General features: G+C 35.4%; 1 protein-coding gene across 11 annotated transcripts in view; it reads left to right on the forward strand.

The window, feature by feature from the left end:
• Positions 1 to 17,291, forward strand: part of ERBIN (erbb2 interacting protein) — a 127,940-nt gene that overhangs the window by 22,986 nt on the left and 87,663 nt on the right. Inside the window, exon 1 of one of the 11 annotated variants that reach the window (XM_049649527.1) lies at positions 9,152 to 16,066. The exons of the other annotated variants lie outside the window; for them this stretch is intronic. The gene's annotated coding sequence lies outside the window, so the exon portion shown is untranslated. Of the gene's footprint in view, positions 1 to 9,151; positions 16,067 to 17,291 lie in introns of those variants that run through there. 11 annotated transcript variants of the gene reach the window in all.

Consider the following 17,291-nt stretch of genomic DNA (forward strand, 5'->3'; position numbering starts at 1 on the left):
TTCTGAGAAATAAATGAGATTACACATATAAGCATTTAACAGAATACCTGGCACTGAATAGCTATCGCTAAATGCCCATTTTTCTTGTTATTTTCTATCATCAAGTAGTGGGACTTAATCCCTAAACTTTAATTTAAATTCTGACTTGTAAACATAGATATTTCTCATAACCTTAGAAATAACAGTAGTTAGAAATTTTCAGTTTCACTTTGGTTAAACGGAATAGTTTATAAAAGTTGGCAATACAGCAAGATAATGTTGTAAATTGTACATTCTCTACAATAGTGATTACTTGCTAACCTTTGGGATTCCTTCAAAGCCTAAACATCATTCTCCTACAAAATAACAACAAAGGAAATAGTTTTCGGGCATCCAGACATCATCTTAATAAAATGTTTATTTTTTGCTTTCTAGCAAATTCTTAATGGTTGCCCTTTAGTGTTTTTTTTTTTTTAATGTTTATTTATTTATTTTGAGAGGGAGCGAGAGAGAGCGTGAGCACGTGCGTGCGCGAACGCTGGGGAGGGGCAGAGAGAGAGAGGGAGTTGGAGAATCCCAAGCAGGGTCTGCATTGTCAGAGCAGAGCCTGATGCAGCTTTGAACTTAAAAACCGTGAGATCATGACCTGAGCCAAAATCGAGAGTCAGATGCTTAACTGATGGAGCCACCCAGGCACCCTAGTCTTACTTTCTAAATTGAATTTGTCTTGTATCCCCTATTATGTTTCTAAGCCCTTTGTGGTTGGAAAACTACATATTATCCTCACAATACCTTTGTAGTAAGGCATTCAGTAAATAGGGAACTAAATGATGTGGTTAAAAAAAGAAGAAAAAGCAGTGTTTGAGTAATAGAGTGTAAAATTTTCCTTTTATTCTTTTCTATAGGTATGATGCTATTTTACTTAAAAAAAAAAATAGGTAAATCTTTAGGGGTGCCTGGCTGGCTCAGTAGGAAGAGCATAGGACTCTTGACCTCAGGGTTGTGAGTTCAGTCCCCATGTTGGGTGTAGTGATTACTTAAATAAATAAAAATTTTAAAGTACTAGATGAGCCTTTAGCCCTAAGGCATGTTTGGGATGATTTAATAGAGTTGCAGATCTTACAACCACAATATTAATCTGAATCCTAACAATTTTGTCAAGTGGTGGTATTTTTAAGTTTTACTGATAAGTGTTAATAGTTAATAATTAAGCTGTAAAAATTTTCTGTAACAAGTGTTGAGAGTGATTTGGTTTTCTGTCGTTGAAAGGTTTGTGATGTTTATAATCCTACCCAAACTAAGTTAACCCCAAAGCAAACACAGCTTTACAGAAAAATGGGGGTCTAAATTGGCCTCTTGTTTTTGTTTTGCTGATTGTTACTTTTTGCTGTTCTTTGCTTGTGGTTTCTTGCCTTGAACCCAGGAAAAAATATGAGGAAATTCCCCTTAGGAAGTTAGGGCCTTGTCTTCATCATTTGAATTTGCATTTTAATAGAAGTTGGTTTTAGAGGGTCCAGAATGTATAACTAAGGGTGGAATTTCAAGCATTGTGGCATTCATGATCAGGATTCTCAAATAAGGTCATGTTTTTCAACAGGTTTAGTTTAGTTTCTAGGACAGTGTACACACTGCATAAAAACAAATTTTATTTATAGACCTTTTCATTTAAAATACCACATAGAGAACCAAAGAAGTAATTAGTATGTTGAAGTGGCAGGTGGAATGAGGAGTCTGTGGTAAGGTCAAAGATCTATCTGAGCAAAGGATTTAATTCGATAGTAAAATTATACAAAGCTAAGTTGGGATTAGATTATGGAATTTTGGGTGTAAGTAATTTTTCTTAAATTTTTAAAAGGAGAAGGGAGGTGGTAAATAATCTTAAGGAAAAAGTCAGGTGCTACTGAAATCAGTTTGGAATCTGTTGCATTAGTATGTAATAATGGCATTAACTGGTGTCATTTTTTTATAAGATATTTTTCTATTGAATTATAAGTCATACAGTAAAATTCACCTGCTTAAAGTGTAATTCAGTAGTTCTTAGTATATATTATTATAATATAATATATTATTACATTCTTCATATATTTATAAGGCTCTGTAACCATCATCACTATCTAATTCCAAAACATCTCATCACCCTAAAAAACCCTGTACCCATTAGTAATTGTTCTTGTTGCCTGCTAGCCCTAGACCCTGGCAACCATTAATCTTTCTGTTTGTATGAATTTGTCTATTCAGGACGTTTCATAAAAATGGAATCATACTATATGTGGCCTTTTGTGTTTGGATTTTTTACTATAGCATAATGTTTCCAAAGTTCATCCATGTTCTATCTTTATCAGTAGTTAATCTCTTTTGAAAGCTGAATAATACTCCATTGTGTGGATAGACAACATTTTGTTTATCCATTCATTAGTTGATGAGTATTCAATTGTTTCCATTTATTGGCCACTATGGATAATGCTGCAATGAACTTTATAGGTTTTTCTGCCAGTGCATGTTTTCACTTCTCTTGGTTATATGCCTGTGAATTGAATTGATGGGTCATATGGTAACTATGTTTAACTTTTTGGAGGAACTGCCAAACTTTTTTTCCAAAGTGACAGTACCAATTTACATTTCCATCTGTGATGTATGAGGGTTCCAATTTCTCCACATCTTCCCTGTCACTTGTTATTTCCTGTCTTTTTGATTATAGTCATCCTTAGTGGATGTAAAAATTTATTTCATTGTGATTTTGATTTGTGTTTCTTTAATGACTGATAACGTTGAGCCTCATTTCATTTGCTTATTGACCATTAGTAAATCTTTGAAGAAATGACTATTCAAATCCTTTGCCCTTTTAAGTTTTGTTGTCTTTTTTTTGTTGTAAGAGTTCTTTATGTATTCTGGATACAAGTCCCTTATCAGATATGTGATTACAAATATTTTCCCTCATTTTGTGTAGGCTGTCTTTTTCACTTACTTGATAGTGTTGATGTTCTTTTAAATTTTAACAGTAATGTTTCTAGTATGTATTTTCATGAACATGACTCAGATGTTTGTTTTTTTATTAAGGAAATATCCTGTTTCTAGTTTACTAAGATTTTTGTCAAGAGTGAATGTTGTCTTTTATTGGATTCCCTTTTGGCATTGTCAAGAAGAAGATCCATTTTCCCCCCGTTCATCTGTTTGTGTGTTGTTACCGTTAATAGATTTTTTTTTTCTCTTGGCATTCCTAGAATTAATTTTCCTTAGTCATGTTTAGTATTACTGCTGAATTAGGATTTTTTGAAGTATTTTTGCTTATAAATGGTATATTAATGCAGTGTGCTAACTTTGATATGTATTGGTATCAAAATTCTGTTGAATTTATAATATGAACTGAGAACTATTTTAGATTTCTGATGAGTCCTGAGCCTTGTGATCATATTCCATTCCTTGTAAGTTTGCAAGTGCTTGGGTGTTCTTTTAGAGTCATATTGATAAACCCTTAAATTTCATCCATGATTTTCTATTTCCCGAGACTGTTTTATAACTTATGTGTATATGTTTGTGTGTGTTTTATATATATATAAAATTTTGTTTTAGAGAGAGTGCACCTGCAAGCAGGGGAGAGGGGCAGAGAGAGAGAGAGAGAGAGGGAGAATGCCAAGCAGGCTCCAAGCTCAGCACAGAGCCTGACATGGGGCTCAATCCCATGACCCTACGATCATGACCTGAGCTGAAACCAATAGTCGATGCTCAACCGACTGAGCCACCCAGGTGCCCCTATGATTTATGTTTTTGTAAAAAGTCATGCAAAATTTATGGGTGCCTGGGTGGCTCAGTCAGTTAAGCGTGTGTCTTCGGCTCGAGTCATGATCTTGCAGTTTGTGAGTTCAAGCCCCGTGTCGGGCTTTGGGCTGACTGCCCAGAGCCTGGAACCTGCTTCAGATTCTGTGTCTCCCTCTCTATCTGCCCCTCCCCTGCTCACACTATCTCTCTGTCTCTCAAAAATCAATAAACGTTAAAAAAAATTAAAAAAAACAGTCATGCAAAATTTAAAACATCACTATATATTTATATAGTTAATTAACTTTTTTATTTTATTTTATTTTATTTTATTTTATTTTATTTTATTTTATTTTAAAGTAATCTCTACACCCAACATGGGGCTCAAACTCATAAGCCTGAGATCAAGAGTTGACCGCTCCACTGACTGATCCAGCCAGACACCCCAGTAATTAATTTTTTAAAATACTTACTGTTTTGCAATATATGATAAACATTTATTCCAAAATACAAACATAATTTTTATTTGTGCTATTATATTCCCATTCTTATTCCTACTGCTGTGTTTTGTATCTTTAGACTTGCTGGGACATTGTCTTATTTTTAATGTTTATATTCTGTTCTAGCTGACTCTTGAACAACATGGGGTTTGGGAGTGCTAACTCCTACACAGTCAAAAATTGAAGTATAACTTTTGAGTCCCTATTAACAAATAGTTTGTATATATATATTACATATCGTGTTCTTATAATGAAGTAAGCTATAGAACAGAAAATGTTATTAAGAAAATCATAAGGTAGGAATGCAAGCTGGTGCAGCCACTCTGGAAAACAGTATGGAGGTTCCTCAAAAAACTAAAAATAGAACTACCTAAAGACCCAGTAATTGCACTACTAGGCATTTATCCAAGGGATACAGTTGTGCTGTTTCAAAGGGACACAGTCATCCCCGTGTTTATAGCAGCACTATCAATAATAGCCAAAGTATGCAAATAGCCTAAATGTCCATCGATGGATGAATGGCTAAAGAAGATGTGGTATATATATGTATATGTATGTATGTATATGTATATATGTATTACTCAGCAATCAAAAAGAATGAAATCTTTCCATTTGCAACTACATGGATGGAACTGTAGGGTATTATGCTAAGTGAAATTAGTCAGAGAAAGACAAAAATCATATGACCTCACTCATATGAGGACTTTAAGAGACAAAATAGATGAACATAAAGGAAGGGAAACAAAAATAATATAAAAACAGGGAAGGGGACAAAACAGAAGAGACTCAAATATGGAGAACAAACTGAGGGTTACTAAAGGGGTTGTGGGAGGGAGGATGGCTAAATGGGTAAGTGGCACTAAGGAATCTACTCCTGAAATCATTGTTGTACTATATGCTAACTAATTTGGATTTAAATTTTAAAAAATAAAAAATAAAATTAAAAAAAAATTATAAGGAAGAGGGAGGGGTGTCTGGGTGGCTCAGTCAGTTGAACATCTGACTTTGGCTCAGATTATGATCTCATGGTTTGTGAGTTTGAGCCCCACATTGGGCTTACTGCTGTTAGTGCAGAACCCGCTTTGGATCCTCTGTCTCCCTGTTTCTACTCATCCCCTGTTTGCGCTTGCTCTCTCTGTCTCTCTCAACAAATAAATAAACATTAAAAAAAACCCATAAGGACGGATTTCAAGCTGTATTACACAGCTGTAATCATGAAGACAGTATGGTACTGGCACAAAAACAGACACTCAGATCAATGGAACAGAATAGAGAACCCAGAAATGGACCCACAAACGTATGGCCAACTAATCTTTGACAAAGCACGAAAAACTATTCAATGGAATATGGTGCTGGGAAAACTGAACAGTGATATGCAGAAGAATGAACCTGGACCACTGTCTTACACCATGCACAAAAATAAACTCAAAATGAATGAAAGACCTAAATATAAGACAGGAAGCCATCAAAATCCTTGAGAAGAAAGAGGTCAGAAACCTCTTTGACCTCTGCCACAGCAACTTCTTATGCAACATGTCTCTGGAGGCAAGGGAAACAAAAGCAAAAATGAAGGTCCCAATAGGGACCTCATCGAAATAAAAAGCTTCTGCACAGTGAAGGAAACGATCAGCAAAAGTAAAAGGCAACCAACAGAATGGGAGAAGATATTTGCAAACGACATATCAGATAAAGGGTTAGTATCCAAAATCTATAAAGAACTTATCAAACTCAACACCCGAAAAACAAATAATCCAGTGAAGAAATGGGCAAAAGACATGAACAGACACTTTTCCAAAGACAACATCCAGATGGCCAACTGACACAAGAAAAAATGCTCAGCATCACTCATCATCAGGGAAATACAAATCAAAACCACAATAAGATAGCACCTCACACCTGTCAGAATAGCTAATGTTAACAACTCAGGCAACAACAGATGTTGGTGAGGATGCAGAGAAAGAGGATCTCTTTTGTACTGCTGGTGGGAATGCAAACTGGTGCAGCCACTCTGGAAAACAGTATGGAGGTTCCTCAAAAAATAAAAAATAGAACTACCTTACGACCCAGCAATTGCACTACTAGGTATTTATCCAAGGGATACAGGTATGCTGTTTCGAAAGGGCACGTGCACCCCCATATTTATAGCAGCACTATCAACAATAGCCAAAGTATGAAAAGAGCCCAAATGTCCATCGATGGATGAATGGATAAAGAAGATATGGTGTGTGTACACACACACACACACACACACACACACACACACACACACTGGAGTATTACTTGGCAATCAAAAAATGAAATCTTGCCATATGCAAGTATGTGGTTCAAACTAGAGGGTATTATGCTAAGTGAAATTAGACAAATATAATATGACTTCACTCACATGAGTACTTTAAGATACAAAACAGATGAACCTAAGAGAAGAAAAATATATAAAGACAGGGAAGGGGACAAAACATAAAGAGTCTCTTAAATATGGAGAACAAACTGAGGGTTACTGGAGGGGCTGTGGGAGAGGAGATGGACTAAATGGGTAAGGGGCATTAAGGAATCTACTCCTGAAATCATTGTTGCACTATATGCTCTCTAACTTGGATGTAAATTTAAAAAATAAGTTAAATTTAAAAAGATCATAAGGAAGAGAGGAAAATACATTTATAGCCCTTTACTGTATTTGTAAAAAAAAAAAACAAACTCCACTTGAATGTGTGCAATCCAAGAACAGAACCAGCTCTTGGATTCGTTCGTTTTTACTCTTTTCTAAATGATTAATTCTTGCTTTTTTCTTTATTTTCCTCCACTAAATGGAGACCTATAACAGGGATTTGGATATGCAAGTCTGGGGTGGATGTGGGTGATTTATCTGCAGTGTTAGGCTCTTCTGGTGTCCAGCATCACATCTTCTTGGCTCACCTCTTGTTTTAACTGTAGGTGCAAGAAACAGTACCATAAAAGTTGCCTTCAGATGCCCTTCCCAGTGAAAGTAAGCCCCAGTGATTTCTCTGCTTTGGGAGGCCAGCTGAACCAGAAAGCAAGTATGGGCTGGTAGCCAGTGAAAGTTAATGTCCACAGAGGCAACCCTTAATCATTGGGAAACAGGAGTAATTGGATAACAACTTGTCTTTCATCCTATAGGCAGACAATTCTGAGAGATTGCCTGTGTGTTTCTCAAGAAGTTTAAGTAGAATGGACCCCTGTCGTCCTTTGGAATGACTTTGACAATATACCATCCCTTATATTGGCTTTTCCTCCATCTCTGCTTTACTCTTCCTGCTCCCTCAGGTCATTACCTGGACAGACTACCTGTACTTAAGTCCTTATCTAAGCCTTTGCTTTTGGGAGAAACCAAACTAGGACAGGTATCATTCAGGTACTTAGCATTTAAAGAGTTGATACAATTTCAAGACTTGAAAATGGATGATCCTCAAGGCTATGGGTATGGGGAAGAGGACCACGATCTGTGTTGTCTGCCATTACAATGTGTTAAGTGATTGGCAGAAAGAGGAGCAACTAGCAAAGGAGACTGAGGCATAACTAGTGTAGGAACAAAATTTAGGGCATGTGATATCTTGGAAACTAAGAAAATATGTAAAGTAGTGGGGAATGGTGCTGCTAATGAAATGAGTCAAGTGAGATGTGAACTTAGAATTATATTGAATTTTGGCAATATGTAGGCCATTGATGAACTAGGAAGAATAGTTTCCATTGAAGTGATGGGGACAAAACTGTGATTGGTGTGGGTTTGAGGACAAATGATGAAGGGGCGCCTAGATAGCCCAGTTAGTTAGGTGTCTAACTTTAGCTCAGGTCATGATCTCATGGTTTGTGAGTTTGAGCCCCTAATTGACCCCCCAGCGGCCCCTGGATTCCGGATGCTCTCTTTCTCCCTCTCATAGGTTGGTAGCTGGAGAGGTATCTTGAGGGAGAGTTTTTTTTTAAGATGGGAGGAGAATTGCACCTACTTGGTATAGCATATTGCTGCACATGGTCAAAATCAATTATTCCTTTAGAATACTTTAGAGAAGTAGAATTCTCTTTTGTTCATTTGACTATTTTGTTCATTTCCCAGCAGGGCTTGCCAGACGATGCATAATGAGTTCAAGGAGGAAAAGAAGTCGTTATTAGCAGTAATTAGCAGAAACTAAGGAGATCTGGTGTTAGTTTTGCGTGGAGATGAATACTGGGAAGTAAAAAGAAATAAGGGAATACACACAAGGAAGTTAATCCACCCACAAGACTGTGTTATAGGGAAGAGTTGAAGATCCAGTCAGGACTGTAATGAGAAAGCTATTTCTAGGTTCAGAATAAGGTCAAGATTTACTTTACCTACCACAACAAACATTGTGAATACACGTTTTTGATACATTTTTCCCCAAGTGTCTTTTTTGTACAGCTTTTATTGACCTATTGAAAATTACAGAAACCACTCTAATGTCAGAAACAATGGAAATTAACTCAAAGACCTCCAGTATTCTTTTTCTGCACAATTTCATTTTCCCAGAGTTTGATTATGAGCCATATTGAGCTGCGTTTTCCTCTTTCTTCCTGTGCTTACTCTTTCTGATCATAGAATGATGTAATGTTAGCCTTTCAGAGTTAAGTAAACCAATTCTATTGGGGTGTTTGCATTGTAGTATTATTTCTAATTGTGGAACAAAAGACTTTTTTTTTGGGGGCGCCTGGGTGGCGCAGTCGGTTAAGCGTCCGACTTCAGCCAGGTCACGATCCTCACGGTCCGTGAGTTCGAGCCCCGCGTCAGGCTCCGGGCTGATGGCTCGGAGCCTGGAGCCTGTTTCGGATTCTGTGTCTCTCTCTCTCTCTCTGCCCCTCCCCCGTTCATGCTCTGTCTCTCTCTGTCCCAAAAATTAAAAAAAAAAAAAAAAAAAAGACTTTTTTTTTGGTAAGAATAACTAGTCCCTCTTCTTCCATAAATTAATGTTATTTTTCCTAAATTGAGATGGAGGAGAATTCTGAAGATTTTTCTTCTACCATGACCAAGTTTCCTTGACAAAGGAGTGAGTCAGGCTGGATATCTTCCTTGGGACTCTTTTTTTCTATAAATAAAACAGTTTCATCTACCCTGGAAATGCCCTGATATTTCTGCTTCTCATTAGGCTATCAGAGGACAAGAAAACCTTTGGTTCCGTGGTAAGAATAAGAAAAGCCTGAAAAGAAAGGAATCATGCTTTTAAAAAAATAGGGTAGCAGACATCAGTGGAATTAAGGAATCCTTAGTGAACTGAATTCCAGAGATAACCTCTCCTAGGTGAATCAAGAGTACACCAACTTCCCTGCCTGGCTACATGTGCCTGGTATCAGTATAGGTCATGCCATAAATGGAAAGACTGAAGGAATGAGGATAACTAATCAATTTTTGAATGACATGTGGACTTTGGAGAAGGGATAAGAATCTGATGGAGCCCCAAAGGCAAAATAAATCATTAAGGCTGATAAATTCTATCTGCCTTGAATTTTGTCTTGAAGCAGCAGTAAAGGAGGGGTTGAACGGCTTAGAGAAAGGTGTAGTCCTGAAAATTCAATGAGGATATTGACTTGTGGGACTTTGAGTTGTGGAACTCTTGAGTTGTGGGACTCTGCTGGATTTGAATCTAAAGGTAAACTAAATGAAAAAATACCTGGAACTGCATCCCAAATTCCTTATACCACAGATTGACAAGATAAAAAATTTGGCTGTGTTTGGGATAGAGAAGTTGTAAGTTGAACTGATCACGGATGAATTCAATCTAAATAAAGTTGCAGCCAGTTTCAGCTCAAATTGATTTCTACTAGTAAAATGAATTATCAGTCATCTATCCGGAGAGAAGATTGTAGACTCTCTGGGAAAACAGGAAGACTTAACAAAAAAGTATTGTGCTTAATTCTCAACTTTAGTCTTACAGCATCTAGGATACTATGAAAAATTATGAAACATACAAAGAAACAGGAAAATGTGATTATATAATTAAGAGAAAATAGTTAACAAAAGCAAACTTACAGATGACCCAGTTATTAGAATTAAGAGACAAGGATTTTAAGGCAATTTGCAGGATATGAGGGATTGGGTATTTCAGGAGAGTAATGGACAACCTGACAGCCAAATGCACATTCTAAGAACTGAAAAATGCAGTATCTTAGAACAAACTTGCTTAAAAAGGCTTACCAGCAAATTTGTAGTAAGAAACAGACTGAAGGAATTGGTGTGTGAATAAATATGAAATTCTGTTTTCTAGTTTTTAAATGTATATAAATAACAGTTGATAGTGTAAAGCAAAAAATATAAGATTTATAATATGTAGAAGTAAAATGTATGGCAATAGCTTAAAATATGGAAGAAAATAAATGTAAGTATAAATTTCTTCGATCATATGTGAAGTGGCATAACATTTGAATATGGACTATATGAATTGAGAGTGCACTCTGTATATTCCTAGAGGAACCAGAAAAAATTACAACAAAAAGGCCATAAAATGAGATAGAGTGGGGGACAATAGCATTATTTGAACTCAGGAAAAAAGAGGAACAAAGAACAAATAGAAAATAGAAATAATCTTAAATTAAGACATATCAGTAGTTATATTAAGTATAAACTGTCTAAGCCTGCCATCAAATCATAAAAATTGTCAGATTGGGTAAAATAGTAAGACCTAGCTGTATGCTTCATACAAGTGGACACTTTAAATATAAAGACAAACTTGGTTAAAAGTAATAGATGGGAAAAGATAAACCACATTAATATTTACCAAAAGAAAGCTCCTATGGCTATAGTTATACCAAGCAAAATATATTTCAAGGCAAGGATTGTTAGCAGAGAAAAAGAACATCTTTCAATGATAAAAGGATCCATTTATCAAGAAGATAGAACCCTAAACATGTATTCACTCTATATAACAGGGCTTCAAAATACATGAGATAAAAATTGACAGTAATAAAAGGAGAAATAGACTTATTTACATTGATAGAGATTTTAGTACTTTCAATATTTAGTAGGAAAAGAATGCTACAAATTGGTAAGGGTATAGAAGATTTGAACACCACTATCAACCAATTTCACCTAATCAACATTTATAAAGCATTATACCCAAGAGATGCAGAATGTGACTTTCAGGCACACATTAAACACTCACCAAGATAGATTTTTTTTGTGGGGCTGTCTGAAAGCTTCAGAATACTGCAAAGATTAGAAACTCTAGGTTCTCTGACTATAATGGAATTAAATTTGAAATCAGAAACAAAATAAGGTTTAGTAGACCTCCACATATTGAATTAAGATGATTCTGAATAACCCATGGGTAAAATAATAAATCAAATGGAAAAATCAAAAGCATTTTAAATTAACAAAGCATCAAAATTTATGAAGTATAGCTCAAGAGAATTTGTATCTTTAAATCTTTAAGAAAAAAGTATTAGAATCATTTATTTAATCTTTACCTGAAGAGACAGAAAAAAGAGACAAATTCAAAATAAATAAAAGGCAGAAAACATAGAAAAAAATGAAATGTGTGAAATAGAAAACTTACCTTAAGAAAATGAACAAAGTGCTGGGGCGCCTGGGTGGCTCAGTCAGTTGAGCGTCCGACTTTGGCTCAGGTCATGATCTCACAGTTTGTGGGTTTGAGCCCGGCATCCGGCTCTGCTGACAGCTCAGAGCCTGGAGCCTGCTTTGGATTCTGTGTCTAACCTCTCTCTCTGCCCTTCCCCCACTCATGCTCTGTCTCTCTCTCAAAGATAAACATTGGAAAATTTAAAAAAATAAAATGAACAAAGTGTAAAGTTTCCTCTTTGAGAAAAACCAATATAGTTGATAAACTTATGAAGATTGGTGGCTTAAAAAATCAGCCATTTATGTTGTCTTGAATTTGTGAATCAGCATTGTGGTCTTTTATCCCATGCTGCTTTATAACATCATGTTCTCAGGGCAACATTCAAAGAAGGTAAAAGTAGAAGTTTTAAATCTTGAGGCATAGGTACTGTTATTTGCCTAACAAACTGCCATATAAGCAAGTCACAAGGTCAGTCTGAATTCAAGGAATGGGGAAATGGACTCAGTCTTTGATCTTGGGTGGTATAGAACACTGTGGCCATGTTTCTTAACTTATGTGGTTAAGTAAGAAAACAGTGAAGGGTCTAGATTTTACCTTGTTTACAAGCTAGTATGTTAACCTATCAGAAGACACAAGACCTCTAGATCAGAGACAAATAATTTATTACTCACTACAAAAGCAGGGACCAGGGCATATCTTGTGTCAATTACCTGAGTCTTAATCTTCACATGGCTACACAGTGAGGGTCAGATGATTCCTGTAGGAGCAGTACTGTGCATTGCAGGAGAGGAAGCCCAAATTGGGAAACTCTGATCCTACATAGTACCACTGATGATGAGTCTGGTCCTTTCCTCTGAAAGTAAGAGACAAAAACCTTATCTTTAATCTGGAATTTAAGCAAATCTCAAGAGAGGAAATTGGGCTGTCTTAATGTTGCTCAGCATTATTATCTTAGAATGTTTCTTTATACAGGCATATTAAATTGGCTGTAAATGACATTGCTCAAAGAACCCAGACCATGCAGAAATGTGAGATGTTCAAGGGGAGTTGTTTTCCAACACAGTGCACAATAATTTACTTTCCTCCCATATGCAAAATTTGATCACTCTCTTCTCCAAAAGTTTTATCGCATGAGGTTGTCAGGGCTTGCATTCCAGTGTCTTACCATCTAAATAAGGTCTAAGTATATATGAGGCTCTGCTCTGCTATTTGTAATTAGAGAAGGGCAAAACAAAAATACAATGAGATACGGCTATGCACCCGATTACATAGGTTAAAATTAAGAAAGACATAGTATCAAGTGTTGTTGAAAATGTAACCAAAACTCAGGGAGTGTTAAATGATAAAACCACTTTTTTGTAAAACAACTTAAAAAAAATACATATAATTAAATAAAGACTATGACCCAGCAATTTTGCTTCCATGTATTTATCCATGAGAACCAAAGGCTACATTCTTATAATACTTGTACACAAATGTTAAGGCAGTCTTATTCAGGACAGGTTGACTTGCCTAGGGTGTTGACGGGAACCAACTGAGGCGATGGAAGGATTTTATGTATGTATGTATGTATGTATGTATAGTTAACTTTTTGACCCCCTTTACCGATTTCTCCCAACCCCCTCCCCCACCTCTGGCAACCACCAATCTGTTTTCTACATATAGGAGGTTTTTTTGTTTGTTTTTATTTGGTTTTAGATTCCACATATAAGAGAGATCAAATGGTATTTGTTTTTCTCTGTCTGACTTATTTAACTTAGCCTAATGTCCTCAAGATCCATCCATCCAAGTTATTGCAAATTGGCAAGATCTCACTTCTTTTTTATGGCTGAGTAATATGCATGTATCTGCGCCTGCATGTACTGCAGTGAACATGGGTGTGAATAAATCTTTATGAGTTAGTGTTTTTGTTTTCTTCAGATAAATACCCGCACATGGAATTGCTGGATCATATGACCGGATCACTTTTTTTTTTTTTTTTTTTTTTTTTTGAGGGACCTTCATACTGTTTTCTATAGTAGCTGTGCCAATTTACATTCTCATTAAAAGTACAGAAGGGTTCCCTTTTCTCCAAGTCCTTACCAATACTTGTTACTTCTTGTCTTTTTGATAATATCCATTCTCAAAGGTGAGAGGTGATAATCTTATGATGTACAAATAGTTTCTCTGATGATTAGTGATGTTGAACATCTTTTCCTGTATCTGTTGGCCATCTGTATGGTTTTTTTTGAAAAGCATTTGTTCAGACCTTCTGCCCATTTTTAATTGGATTTTTTTTTTGTCATTAAGGTATAGAAGTTCTATATTTTGAATACTAGCCTCTTACCAGATATATGGCTTGCATGTATTTTCTTCTCTTCTGTAGGTTACCTTTTCATTCTGTTGATGGTTTCTTTTGCTGTGCTAGAGACTTTTTAGTATGATGTAGTCCTACTTATGTTTGCTTTTGTTGCTTTTGGTGTCAGATTAATAAAATCATCACCAAGTCAAGAAGCTTACCTACCTGTGTTTTCTTCTAGGAGTTTTATGGTTTTAGGTCTTATGTTTAAGTCTTTAATCCCAATTTGAGTTAATTTTTATGTACAATGTTAAGATAGTGGTCAAGTTTCATTCTTTTGCATGTGACTGTCCAGTTTTGTCCCCACTCTCATTTATTGAAGGGACTGTATATTCTTGGCTCCTTTGTTGTAAATTAATTGACTGTGTATGAATGGATATATTTTTGAGTGTTCTGTTCCATTGGTCTCTCTGTTTTTATGGCATTATGTTGTTTTAATAACTGTAGCTCTATAGCTTTGTAATATACTTTGAAATCACAACTATGATGCTGCTAGCTTTGTTCTTTCACAAAATTACTTTGGCTCTTTGGAGTTTGTTTTCTTGTTTTGTGTGGTATCGTACAAATTTTAGGACTATGCTAATTTTTTGAAAAATGCCATTGGGATTTTGATAGAGATTGCATAGAATCTTTAGATTGCTGGGGCGCCTGGGTGGCTCAGTCAGTTGAGCATCCGACTTGGGCTCAGGTCATGATCTCACGGTCCGTGAGTTCAAGCCCCGCGTCGGGCTCTGTGCTGACAGCTCGGAGCCTGGAGCCTGCTTCGGATTCTGTGTCTCCCTCTCTCTGACCCTCCCCCGTTCATGCTCTGTCTCTCTCTGTCTCAAAAATAAATAAACATTAAAAAAAAAAAAAAAGAATCTTTAGATTGCTTTGGATAGTATGGACATTGTACTCCTACTGATTCTTCTAGTTTATGAGTATGGAATAGCTTTTCATTTATTTGTGTCTTTAATTTCTTTCATTAATGTTTTAGAATTTTCAATATTCAGATCTTTCACTTTCATTAACTTTATTCCTAGGTATTTTATTCTTAGATACAATTGTAAATGGGATTGTTGTCTTTTTTTTTTCTGAAAATTTCTTATTAGAAATTCAACTGATTTTTGTATCCTGCAACTTTACTGAATTCACTTAATTAGGTTTAATAGTTTTTTGATGAAGTCTTTAGGGTTTTTGTATATACTATTATGTCATTTGCAAATAGTGACATTTTTACTTTTTGCTTTCCAGTTTGGATGCCTTTTATTTCTTTTTCTTGCCTGATTGCTGTAGCTAGGACTTGATAGCTTCACTGGTGAATTCTATCAAATATTCAAAGAAGCATTAATACCTATCCTTTTCAAACTCTTCCAGAGAATATAAGGGGAGGGAAGTCTTACAGACTTACTTTATGAGGCTTTCATTGCCTTTATACCAAAGCCAGAGAAAGATGCCAAAAGAAAAGAAAATCATAGGGCTATATTCCTGATGAACATAGATGTAAAAATCCTCGAGAAAATATTAGTAAACTGAATTGAGCAATACATTAAAAGGATCATACACTATGATCAAGTGAGGTTTATTCTAGGGAAGTAAAGATGGGTCAACGTCCTTAAATCAGTCCGTGTGATGTATTATATTAACAAAATGAAGGGTAAAAATCATAATGATCATCTTAGTAAATGTGGAAAAAACATTTGACAAAAATTCAACATCCAGTTATGGTAAAAATTCTCAACAAAGTGAGTATAAAAGGAACATACCTCAATATAATAAAGGCCATATATGACAAGCCCACAGCTGACATTCTACTCGGTGAAAAGCTGAAAATCTTTCTTCTAAGATTAGGAATGAAACAAGGATACCCACTCTTGCCCCTTTTTTTTTCACCATAGTATTTGATTTTACATCTTCATTGCTGTTGGTTACATGGATGTATACAGTTTCCAGACTATAAGGATCTATTTCATTATGTAAGTAATATGTAGAAATGTAAAAATGGAAATTTTTGCAAATGTGGACCTCTTTAGTAACTTCTATTTGTATGTCTACTACTATTATGTATGTAATATTTTTCAAAAACATGTTGAGGCTAACCGTCATTTGATATGAAAATTGGATTAGTAGTGCTGATATTGAAGAAACTCAGATTTCTACTAGATTAGAATCAGGCCAGTAAAGTTCAGACATTGATGTTCGTCTTATAGCCATAAGTGAAACTTAGCTATTTGATCAGACTCCTTTCTCATTTCCTGCTGTATGTTGTAGGCATAGCACATTTTATACATTCAGTTATTGATTTTTTCCTTCAGGATCAAATGTTCTTAATAGCATTTATACTTTTTTCATTGAATAAGTTTCTTACCTTTCTTTTTTTCTTTCTTATCACTATTTTCATTGTTTACTATTCATGTACTTACCCATAATGAGTTAATAGTGTCCTTTATAAAATTGCCTCAGAACTAAGGACAAGTATACCAAATATAAATTAGCAAACAACTGTGATAGCCATGATTAAACTAAAATGATCTTATACAACCACTAAGTGTCAACTAATAGCTGTGGGCATGCCTGAGGACCCTTTGCTCTACATTTTAACTTTTGAACTCATTTAGAAAGATTAGTCCAACATTGAAATTTCTGTCAAATCTAGTTAGATATATTGTGTGATCTCTTCAAATCAATAGGAAAATATAATGTACTGTATTTTTAAAAACTTTTATAGTGACTTCACTTTTCAGTCTTTACAGTAATCCAAGCTAAGAGTTTGTCAAAATAATAGCAGAGAATGGAGAGGGAGAAAAGATGGTGGTTTGAGCATAGATGAAATAAGATTGAGCATGTGTTTATAATTGTTGAGAATGTTGGAGAAAAAGAAGTACATCTGCACTTTAAAATAAAGAATCTTAAGTTTTATATCTAATCTCCAAAATAAGAATCTCTTGAAAGAAGTTATAATAATCTATATTTTTGAAAAATACCCTATGTGTGTTTTATTTGGCTAGTTATACCATTGCACCCAAGGTCTGTTTTGTTTTGTTTTCTTTTCCTCCTCATGAGCAGTTTCTTTATTGGTGGGAGATCTTGCTATGACAATCTATGAATTGTTGCCCAAATCTCTTTATAAAAATTTACCAGTGGGCTCTTAAAAAGAAGCTGCCTGAGTGGCTCACTCAGTTAAGTGTCTATCTCTTGATT

This window comes from Panthera uncia (genome assembly GCF_023721935.1).
Source record: "Panthera uncia isolate 11264 chromosome A1 unlocalized genomic scaffold, Puncia_PCG_1.0 HiC_scaffold_17, whole genome shotgun sequence".
Classification (NCBI taxonomy): Eukaryota; Metazoa; Chordata; class Mammalia; order Carnivora; family Felidae; genus Panthera; species Panthera uncia.